The sequence below is a fragment of the Rhinolophus sinicus genome, linkage group LG05 (genome assembly GCF_036562045.2).
Source record: "Rhinolophus sinicus isolate RSC01 linkage group LG05, ASM3656204v1, whole genome shotgun sequence".
Classification (NCBI taxonomy): domain Eukaryota; kingdom Metazoa; phylum Chordata; class Mammalia; order Chiroptera; family Rhinolophidae; genus Rhinolophus; species Rhinolophus sinicus.
This window is the reverse complement of record NC_133755.1, coordinates 54,230,385-54,242,433: the sequence shown is the minus strand read 5'-3', so window position 1 is coordinate 54,242,433 and position 12,049 is coordinate 54,230,385. Positions and strand designations below refer to the sequence as shown.

At 41.0% G+C, this 12,049-nt stretch overlaps 1 pseudogene; it reads left to right on the top strand.

The window, feature by feature from the left end:
• Positions 1 to 10,094: 10,094 nt before the first annotated feature.
• Positions 10,095 to 10,766, top strand: LOC109457429 (large ribosomal subunit protein uL16; annotated as a pseudogene).
• Positions 10,767 to 12,049: the final 1,283 nt, after the last annotated feature.

Below are 12,049 nucleotides of genomic sequence, written 5' to 3'. Positions count from 1 at the left end.
ATTTCAATTGAAAAAAAAAAATACCACAAGGAAAGTTAAAGGACAAACTATACACTCAGATAAACACTTGTAGCACCTATGAAAGATATTATCCTTGATTTGCCCAAAGCTCATATAAATTGGTAATAAAATCAAAAAAGGCAATGGGAATATAGGAAAAAATATGAACAGGCAATTCACAGAAGAGGAAATGAAGATTTAATGAAATCCAAGAAGAATTAGAAAAAGTCAAATTTAATTACTTATTCATTAGATTGGCAAAAATTTGAAAAGACCAGAAACATTCTGTGCTCGAGAAAATGCAGGGGAACTTGCTGGTGGGAGTGTGAACTGCTGAAACCTCTAGGGAAAAATACTCTGGCACTGTTTATTAAAGTTCAAGATGTGAGCCATTGCCTCAGCAACCCCATTTGGCTCGTCACTCCACCAGTGCCTAAGAATATATGGACGAAGGTGTTTATAGAAGCACTGTTTGCTGTGCAGAATATTGGGCAATGCATGTATGTCTGTCAATAATAAAATGGCTAAATAAACATGACGCCTCCATGCTGTGGGGTGTCTCATAGCTGTCACAAAGAAGAATGAATGGGTTAGATCCATCAACATATTCACACGGAGAAATGCTAATATATTAAGTGCAAAGGCAAGTTGCGGAAAAATGTGCCTACTGTGATCCCATTTTTGTAAAACAATCAAAAAAGCAAATAAAACCCAATACACATGCCTGTTCTGTGTTTGCATGTATTTATACAGCTTGCAGAAGTGTGGCTTAACAGCACAAATTACCTCAGGGCATAGGAATGAGAGGGAACGATTTTTAATTTCTTGTTCCTATATCTTTGGTCTTTTTTGCTTACTACAAGAATCATGTTTTTGCTTCTTTTGATTAAAAGTCATTGGTTAAAGGCTATTTTAAAGGGAGAAAAATGACAAAGTGCCTAAAACACTTTTATGATTCATTAGGCCCTCAGGATAAAGTCCACTCTCTTTAAGGAACTTACAAAGCCCTAGGACCTGGGGTCCGCATGTACCACCAGACTCTTCCCTATGTTCTGCCCTTTTCCCTTTGTTCCCCAGCTGTGCAGGACCAGCAGTATTCTTGACAGCTCTCTGCCCTCCCCACACACCTGGACCTCCCTTCCCTTGGGAATCCCTGAGACTGGGAACAGTACCTGCTCATCTATTCCTGTATCATCTTATGCCTATGCCCCTGGTGGCATTGCTGGCCTCCTCTGTAATTGCCCATTTACCTAGTTTAATCCCCCACTGGACAGTAAATCCCAAGAGGACAGGACTAGCATTCCTCATAGTGTCCCCAGGGCACTAGCTCATTGTAGATGCGAAATACAATAAATGTTTGTTGAATGAATAAAGGAAAGAAGAATGAAACGGATGAATGCCAAGCATTAGAGACACAAAGAAGAAAACAGTCTGTGCCCTCACAATTGTGTGGTGGACAGACAGGTATGTAAACAGGCCAGTCATAATACAACATGAACACTTATCCTTACAGGACAGAGGGAACATTAGCTACCCAAAACTGCCTGGGGAAATTCTAGAAGGTTTCACAAGTGAGAAAACATTTAATCAGAGATTTGAAGGTTGAATAGTCATTTACAGGAAAATAAGAGGATGGAGTGATGTCTCTGGCACAAGGACCAGCCCCTGCAAGGGCACAGAAAGAGCATGAAAGAGCATGACATATTCTGAAAAACCTCAAGAGATTTAGAACTGCTTGAGTATAAAGTTCAAGGCTGGGGAAAGGAATATATGAAAGATGATAAATGGAGGTAGTTATACTAGAACGAAATCATTCGTGAAGGTCCCTGCAGGCCATGCCCTTGAGTTTCGAGTTTATAGGGCAGAACTACTAAGGAAGGTTTTAAGCAGGGGTGTGACATGAAGGGTTTTAGATCAGAGTGGCAGAATGGGTTAGGCTGGGGGCAGGAGATGATGTCAGATGAAGGGAGACTAGCCAAGTGTACAAAATGGAAAGGAAGTTACTACAGTCTTCTGCTGGAGAAGTTACCAGGGCTGACCCAGGGCACAGACTAGGCTCAAAGGAGGAAAGATCGGTGAAGTATGAAGGAGGTCAAGTTGACATGACTCGATGCTTGAAGGGCTGGTGTGGGGATGGGGAGGGAGTCAAAGTGGCCTCTCAAATTTCTGATTTGGCAACTTGTTTCATTGATTACAATAAGATATACCGGAAGAGAAGCAAGTCTGAGAAAGGTAGAAAATGACAAACTCGATCTGGGCTATGTTGAGTGTACTTATTTCCTAGGGTGGCTAAATTTCACAAACTGAAGGGCTTATAACAACAGAAATCTATTCTCTCACAGTTCTAGAGGCTGGAAGTCCAAAACTTAAGGTGTGAGCAGGGCCATGCTTCCTCTGAAACCTGGAGGGGAAAATCCTTCCTTTCTTGCCTTTTTCTAGTTTCACTGATGGCCATCAATCCTTGGCCTTCCTCGGCTTGCTGCTGTATCACTCCAATCTTAGCCTCTGTTGTCACATGACCTTCTACCTGTGTGTCTCCGCCTTCATATGACATTTTCCTCGTTTTGTAAAAACACAAGTCATGTTGGATTAGGGCCCACCCCAATGACCTCATCTTAACTGATGGCATCAGCAAATTTCCAAATAAGGTCACAGTCACAGGTGTTGAGGGTTAAGACTTAAACACATCTTTTTTTTGGGGGGGACACAATTCAACCCATAACACTGAGTTTAAAGAGCCATGGGACCTTGGTGGAGATGTCCAGGATGTCTGTGGATAGATATGAGTGAGGGCTCAGGGGAGAGGCTTGAATTGCATATCTTTATCTAGACTCTGCCAGCAAAGAGACAACAGCACTGAGTGATCACAGCAAGTCGGTAAGCAGCCTGAGAAGAGAAACCTTGGGGAAGTTCATGGTTAAGGAGCTGCAAGGGGCAGAGGATCCCATGTAGGAGGTGGCTGAGAAGGAAGGGGCGGAGGGTATGTGTCTGTGAGGGACTCTGATGGAACTGGCCTGTGTTCATCCTTTGCTGAGAGCTGACTATCGCCCATTGAAGTGCCAGGATGCGTTTCCTGCTGCCTGGTTTTTTCACGTCTGAATCTCTCTCCCATGCTCAACATGGTTTTTCTTCCCTATTCAGGAAGTGTTAGAACCCCACAGCCATCTCCTGAAGCAGTCAGTAGGGACATCATAAGATGTTGTTGGGGCAGCCACCTCTGTAAACTCAGCACTACAGTACAGCATTGATAAAGCAAACAAGGCTGGCTTGTTTGTGTTTTGCGTTTCTTCAGAAACGAGCTGGCAGTTTTGTAATAACACTGAGGAATTGCATTTTACTGCTTCATCCAAATATTCTCATATGGTCATAAAAGTCTTATCCAGAATGTATGTAGTGTTTCCCCACCAATCGCACACCCCCACCCCTAAGACAGGCTGCAAAACCAGCTTTCAGGTATCAGAGAAAGTTGCTGATTCTAGAATGTGAGACTGAAGGTCAGGGAAGTCCAGAATACCTCAGCCAAGGGATTGTGAAAGGAGTGCATTTCAAATATGCTCTCCTTGAGGGCAGGGGCCTTGGCTGCTTTGTTCACTGCTGCAGCCCCGGCATCTGGTAGGCTCGTGGTAGACACTCAACAAAGGCTCTGGGTAGCCTAGGAGGTGAGACCTTTGTCCACACTGAGAGCAGTAAATTACTGACCAGTCATGCTCAGCTAATGCGGGTCTCCCACTCTGAGATGCTCAAGCAGTCATCTTTTCTTTCCCCCATGGGAAGGCCAGTGGTCAGTGGCCAGGCCTGTAGTGTGGCAGTCCTACGCCTCACACGGCTTACTCCAGCAAGATCTATCTTCACTGGTTCTGGTAAATAAACAACAAACACTGACCAGATTGACTATTGCATTATAACTTAATAAAAACAATGGCTAAGATTTATCAAGTGCCTGCTGTGGATCAAGTTCTGTGCTAAGTGCTTTATATGCATTATCGCAAATAACCCTTGCAACAACTCTGTGAGGTAGGTGCTATCTGTATCATCATTTTAAAACAGAAAGATGAAATTTAAAATGATGAAGTCATTTTACCCAAAGACTCACAACTAGAATGCGGTGCTGAGGGTGTTTGAACTCAGGCTGTCTGGAACTAGAGCTCATTCCTTGAAGCCCTTCATTGTACTCCTGAGCTTTGCCTACCTTGTATTGAAATTTCTTGTTCACTCAATGCATGGTTAGCTTATGAATGATCGTCCATGAGATGGGGTAAGAATGATGTGGATGGTTAGGAAACCTCAGGGCAGCTGCTGTCAGGTTCTGGAAATTAAAATCTGACTTTGGTTTTGGAGAGAAAAACAGTGAGTTTAGTGGGAAATGAAGAGGAAGTTGGGTGATTAGGGCCATCACTGTCCCATGAGCTATGCATGTCTGTCAGGCTGAGTTCACCTGTCACCACGTGCAGGCCTACAAAGAGCATGGACTCACAGACTGGGCTTCTTTGTAAATCAGCAAATCATGCAACACAACATGTAACTCATAGACTTTGGGGGGGTGTCAGGACCCTCAAAGATAATCCAACTTCACTCTGATTTCACAGGTGAGAAGCCTGAGGCCCAAAGGGCAGAGCAAGGACTATGGCAGATTCAAGATGGCTGCACATTCTTTGATATGTCTCCTGTTGAGAGTGAGACCTATACCTTCCCCTTGAGTTTTGGCAGGCTCCATGGCTACTTAGCTAATAGAGAGCTATCTAAGTGACTCTGTGCCAGTTTCTGGGCTCAGGTTTCAAGAGACTGGCGGCTTCTACCTCCTGTTCTGTGAACATGGACTCTTGGAACCCCAATGCCATGCTGTGAGGATGCCCAAGTAGCCCCATAAGGATACACACGGAGAGGAATTGGGGTCCCTGGTCAACAGCCCCTGCTGACAGTCAGCATTCTGTGGCCAACTTGGAAGTGGATCCTCCAGCCTCCAGTTAAGTGTCCCCTGATGGAAAGATGGGACAGAAACAGCCATCTCTGCAGAACCCTGCCCAAAATGCAGATTCATGAGCAAATGAACTGCTTGTTGTTGTTTTAAGCCACTAACTTTTGGGATGGCTTACTATGTAGCAATAGATACTCAGAACAAGTACCAAGCAGCATGTGTTATGGCCCTCAGCCAGTGTTTCTTTCACTCTAGTGCGTTGCTGCTTAGTGGCTCTCTTTGGGTTACCGAGGTCGTTCACCAGTCTCCGTGGTCTGTATAGTTGGAGAGGCTGGTGCATTATCTTTCACAAAGACTGCTGGACTGAGTATCTTCTGCAAAAGACACCAAACCTAATGATCACAAGAATCTCTGGGGCCTGAGGGTTAATTATATAGATTCTTGAAGCCCATTCCATCTGTATATTGAATTAAAATCATTAGGAGTGAGACCCAGACGTTTCTAGCTTTTAAAGCTTCTCAGGTGATTCTGGTGATCCGTCAGCCAGCTTTGGAAACTATTGGTCATAATTTGTGAGTGAGAAATATCCCAGGATTACCTACATGCACAGATTATCTTAAACTGGACATTACTGGAATTTTTCTATTTCTGTTAAGATTCCTGAGCAGGATGAATTATTTCTACTCCCCGGTTAAGCCAACCTGAGCCTCCAAGTTCTTAACGTACTTGCCCTTCATTTAACTTGGTGCTGGCCTCGGATCCTCCATGTAGATGTCTCTGATGCCCCTGCACCAGGCTAATGTGACAGTCATTAGGTTTGTTTGCTAAATATACACAGCTCTTTCCTCTTCTTGGTACATAATAGGATTCTATTTCCTGGCCCCTGTGATTGAGTGGGACCATATAAATAACTCTGTCAATGAGCAGAAGTGATGTGTATCACTTCTGGGCCAGGGCATTTTATTATAAATGCAAGACCCTCCAGAATCCTCTGTCTTTCCTTCTGCATTGTGAGTGGCAGTATTCTGGATGGTGGTTGTTCTATCAGCATGGGCTCCTGAGTGACAATGATATACAGGGCCTCCCTGCTGACCTACAACAGACACATGATATTAGCAAGAAAGGAATTTTTATTGCTTGAAGACACTGAAATTTGGAGGATGTTTGTTATTGTAGCATAATCTACCCTCGCCTGACTGATATAGCCAGAAATGGTAGGCTTATCACTCTGAAGTCTCCTCTCTCTTCTGTGTCTACTGGGAAGGAGCATGCCCCATAGCCAATTTAAATTTTTATGTTTTTCCACTTCAAAGACTTATGAATCACAAAGTTCTATCCCCATTCTTGCATGAAAGAACACTTCCCCCCATTAAACAGGTTAGGGACCCATCAGAATTCTCAGAATAGCCACTAAGTATTGAGAACATGATGTTATCAGTTGAAAGGCAATGGCTTGTATTTGCCTTTCACATGGGACTCTGATAATTATAAATAGTGGGGCATAAACTAAGTTAAAAAAAATTCTACTTAAATGTATAAAATACTTTGTGGAATATTATCTTTCTAAAAGGCTGTCTTACAAGGCATGTTTCTAATTTTTCTGAAAATCCAGTGGTGAGAGATAATCTATTAGTAAAATGGGTATGGGTTTCATACACTCAGCAAAGGTGAGCTCTGTATCAAGACTTTATTTTCAGAGATCATTTCTCTCTCTTTCTGTAGTAGACAAGTTGAGAGCCCTGGTATTCAAAGAGAGGAAATGCTGTGTTGTCTCCTAAGCCAGTATGTGGTGCTGTATCTATGCAGCTACAACTTGTCATTGATTTATTTTTCTTTGTCTTAGGAGATCATAAAATGAGTGGCTGCTTTCTTTTATCTTGTTTGCAAAAGCAGTCACCAGTGCTTTTTGGTATCCTGGGTGGTGGGTTTTCTTTATTATCTAACAAGTAATTATCTCCCTCCTTGATCTATATTTAAATTTTTTTTCTGAATTTAGAAGCTTTAACCTTTTATTCAAGTAATATGTGTATATATTCTTAATGAATAACTCAAATATTGCAAATAATGCTGAAATCTCTTCTTGCCATCTCCCATTTCCCATTCTCCTCCTCAAGGTGGATTGTTGTTATCAATTATATGTTTACCCCTTCAAATTTCTATACAGATATCTACATGCATATATGTGCTGCTAAAATTATATGGTTTTTTTGTGTTTTAAGTTTTTTACATACATGGAGTTTTTTATATGTACTGTCCACAAATTGCTTTCTTCACTTAATAACATATCTTAGAGAGTTGTTCGTATCTGTGTAGAGAAATCTTATTGTTTTGTTTGTTTTCTATAATATGGATGTGTCATGGTATATTTAATAATTTCCCTATATGAAGACATTAAGGTTATTTCCAAGATTTTGCATTACAAACATTGTGGGCACAAATATCTTTATATATGTGACTTAGTGTGACTTAGTGAACATATATCAATGTTTCTCTAGAGCTCATACAGAAAAATGGAATGGCTTTGTCAAAGAATCTGGAACTTTCATTTCAATAGATACTCCTCAATCTCTCTCCAAGTGGCTGGATTATTACATAAAAGCAGCCATTTCCCCTTATTTTTGCCATCATTTTACATTAAGAAAATTTTATCTCAAAGGTGAAAGCAATATTTCATTTAGTTTGCATTTCTCCAATTAACAGTGAAATTAAACTGTTTTTATATTTTTATTTCTATAAATTACTTCTTTAGAATCTTTTCTCATTTCCCAGTGGATTGTTAATCTTTTTCTTATTGATATATTGGTGTTCTTTATACATCCTACATACTCTTCCTTTATCTGTAGTATTCATGGCAACTGTTTTCTGAGTATGTCTATTTTAACTTAGTTTTGGGGTTTTATTTTTCTTGTGACCTCATTACCTCTGTTTTCCATCTTTTCAAAGGTGTTAGCTTTAGTCAAATGTTTAATGATTTGTGACTGTGAGTGATTCTTTGTTTTTTTCCTGTTAACTGTTATGTGTGCATTACCTGCTTGCAAGCCTGCATAGAGAGGGTGAGAGGTAGGAGAGAGGCATTGCATGCTACTGCACTTGTATGCCAGTGTGCAAAGTGAGCCTAAGGAGGAGCAAATTGCTGCTGGGAGTGTTACTTTGATAATTAGGCTTGTAGGCAGGAGCGCTCCTCATACTTGCAGCGGGTGTGAGTTGCCCAAGTCAAGAGTTTGCTTCTCACTTGAGCAAGCACAAATGCTCATTGCTCATCTCTAAGAACAGACAGTTCTGTTGTTTGCTTCCAGATCCAAGTGGGTCAATCCACGTAGGAGGAATGAGTGGGGAGATGGGGAGGTTGAAGGTGAGGAAGGAGTCCATACACCTTGTGCCTCAGGGCCCCTCTTTCTCTACTCTGCTGGTAGGCTCTGCCCTGTCTTTGCTTCATCTTTTGTAGCTGCCTTCTCCTGTGTGCATTTTAGTTGTTTTTTACCTTCAATCCAATCTTACCTGTATGTCATGTTTTAGTGATTTTTTTTTTCTGATTTCAGGTCCCCCAAGGGTTCATGTTCTTGTTTTTCAGAGTGGATTATCGTTTCTAAGAATTTAGAGTGAAGGGAGAGGTTGCCACGCAAAATCTGTCAGCCATCTCGAATCAGAAGATGAGAAATCATCCTACCTGGTTTACATTACACTCTTCAGTCTGATAGTTCTGAAATATTAAAGATTCTCTTGATCAAGAAAGAATAGAGGAAGATTAGAAGGTTTTCCTCATTTATGTAAATATTCTCATCTAGCCATAGTTGTACCAGACTATATAAGCTAAAGAGGGTATATAAAAGGAAGGAACCCAGACAGCATAAAAAAAAAAAAAAAAAAGTCTATCTTCAAATTTATCTCTGACAGTACGAGTATAGTATTGCCTACTGGAATTTTCCCAAAGGCCCTATCCTGACTTATGAGCTCATGTTTCAATTGTGTTTGAATATAATTTACATATTCATATCCTAGTCAGTTTTCAAGTTGCAACACGTCTATAGCCCTTACTAACTAATAAGTCCTTTGGGAACAAAACTGTCCTCTAACAAACCGGCTGAATGAAGTGAAAACAAATAGGCCATAAATGCCCCAGAAAAGCCTTGGCTTATGACTTGTGGCTTATGGCTCAGGAGCAATATTTTTGTAAGCTGCTCATGCACGTGACAAATATGTGCCCTTGTAACTTCTCCTTGTGCAGGCCTTGCTGCAGGTGGACAGGAAAAATCCTGCTCATGAACAGGGGGCCTTAGCAAGCAGCCTTAATTTCTCCTTTCTCTCTTCCTCACTTTCAGGGACTCAGGCTCCCTATTACTTCCTCCCACCTATGAGAATGGGAAAGGAACAAAAAGATCAACTCTGTATCTCAGTGAGTTTCAGTGGATGTGTTATTTGATCCTGGGGTGACCCCTCACTATTAATATAGTTCACATGTCACAGATGGGCCACTGTAATTAAAAGTAGAACTGGTATCTACATTTATGTTAACAGAGAAGGTGGGTGACCCTAGCTTCCATTAATCTTCTATCAAGAAATTTTCTTTATGAATGTTTGTATTAACTTTCTTACATGATGAGAAAAAGAGTGAACAAGGCTGAATTTTCTTCATGACTATACCTTGAGAGATACTCAAATAAGTTGAAGCAGAGAATTAAAGTCTATTTCATTTAATGTCATCGAAAGAAGTTCACTGAACTTAATTCTCAGGTCAAGAATTTTAGGAAATGAATATGCACCGGGAGATCCCATTTATCAGGCTCTTGATGGCTCAGAGAATTTTACATCTTTGGTGAAAGGACATGACATTTGAACACATTAACCTTAAAACTGCAGGGGAAAAAAGTCAAGAGTACCTCAATTTACTGAACGATGTGAACGTATTCAGATTCAAACGACATACTTTCCTTTATCAAACTACCCCAAGTTCGGAAGGAATACAAATTGTAGATATTTCATGGAAATTAACTCAAACTATTAAAAGAAAGTCCCAGATTTTTTAGTGCATATGATTCATTCCTTAGGTTTCTGTCGCTGCTCTTGGATTGGAAATTTCAGGATATACAGAATATCACCATAAACAGTGGGATTGTTGGGGTTAAAAGTATATTGTATCATCTTTCCCTTTGGTTGGGCCACTGAAGTTCCTGGTGTCACCATGGGCCGTCGCCCCGCCCAATGTGACCGTTATTGTAAGAACAAGCTGTACCCAAACAGTGCTTGCTTCTGTCAAGGTGTCCCTGATGTCAAGATCCGCATCTTTGACCTGGGGCGGAAGAAGGCAAAAGTGGATGAGTTCCCATTCTGTGGCCACACAACATCAGATGACTATGAGCAGCTCTCTTCCAAAGCTCTGGAGGCTGCCTGTAATTGTGCCAACAAGTACATGGTGAAAAGCTGTGGCAAAGATGGTTTTCAAATCCGAGTGCAGCTCCACCCTTTCCATGTCATCTGCATCAACAAGATGTAGTCCTGTGCTGGGGCTGACAGACTCCAAACAGGTATGCGGGGTGCCTTTGGAAAGCCCCAGGGCACAGTGGCCAGGGTCCACAGTGGCCAAGTCATCATGTCCTTCTGCACCAGCTGCAGAACAAGGAGCATGTGATTGAGGCTCTACACAGGGCCAAGTTCAAGTGTCCTGGTCACCAGAAGATCCGCATGTCCAAGGAGTGGGGCTTTACTACGTTTAACGTGGGTGAGTTTGAAGCCATGGTGGCTAAAAAGTGGTTCATCCCGGATGGCTATGGGTTAAAATATATCCCTAATTGTGGCCCTTGGACAAATGGCTGGTTCTATACTCATGAGTCTTGGCACTAGCCCCTCTTTATACCCACCAGTAAACTATACTTCCTGTCTAAATAAAATAAAATAAAATAAAATAAAAGTATATTGTATCTACTGGTAAGATGTCATAATTCTGAAGTTTTGGAGACAGAGATATGCAGAGTAGACTAAACTATGAATATATTCTATAGGTTTGATAAAAACTTGGCCTGTTGATATCAGTTCTATAATTAATACGTTTATCAAATGTTTCCTAGAAGCAACGTTTATTAAAATGTGTCTTGATTTTCTTTGGCATTAAAGCTAAAAAGCCCCTACTTCTGGCTTGCAAACAGACTGTCAGTAAAATTTGTATACAGTCTACATACATATGTGGTTCATCACTGGAAAAATGAAATGTGCAGCTTGGATGTGGTGCCTTTGAAGGGTTACTGATTCATGGCTGGTCTCTGCAACAGTTTCAATGTTCCTAAATACCTGAGGATGGTTGTGCAAGATGGGTGCAGGTGCTGGTATCATTTGTCCATATCCATGAGATGATGCTCTCTTTCATCTTTGTGCATGAGATTCTGTTTTCAGCAGCGTTGTGTAAGGAACCCTCATGGGGAGGAAATGACTGGCTCTCATGAGGAAGGCTCTCTAGGATACAATGCAATCCCTGTATACTTGGTGTTTGGTATTTTGCCTGTGGCATTTCAGCTCCCTGACTTGGATTTTCTCTGCTCTGTATTTGACGGTTACATGAAGCATTTTTGATAATGAGACTTAAATCTTTGTTTTGGATAAATGCCATCCTTAAGTATATGTTTTTCAGCTTGGATTATTGCCACTCTTATTTTATGAACATTTGTTTGCACTAAAATGTAATTTTGGTTTTTTGTCCAAGGCCTGTGACATATTCTATCCCTCCCCCTCTGGCTTTGTTTTCCCCGCCATATACAGGACACTCTTCGGCAGTTGAAATATCTTTGGCACACTCTTCAATCTTGATGGCTTTCTTGCCTCTAAGCCATTTGTGACTGCTTGGAAGCACGTAGACAGTTTTTTTTTTTTTTTCCAGCTCTAATGTGATTAAGCCATAGTTCATGTTCTTAAAAAAAATCCTTATGAGTTTGGTATTTTATGCTGCACAATCTTCAGACTTTTATTCTCAGTCCTTGAACATTTTATAGTCAGGCAAAGCCTGGGGGAGAGAGGAGAGATGTTGACCTCTAAACTGTTTACATAATAAAACTAGCTCAAATCTTTTTACGGATTTTTAAATTATGAAAGTAATATATACATACCTACTACAAGAAGCAAGAAAATAGAGAAAAAGATAAAAAAGCT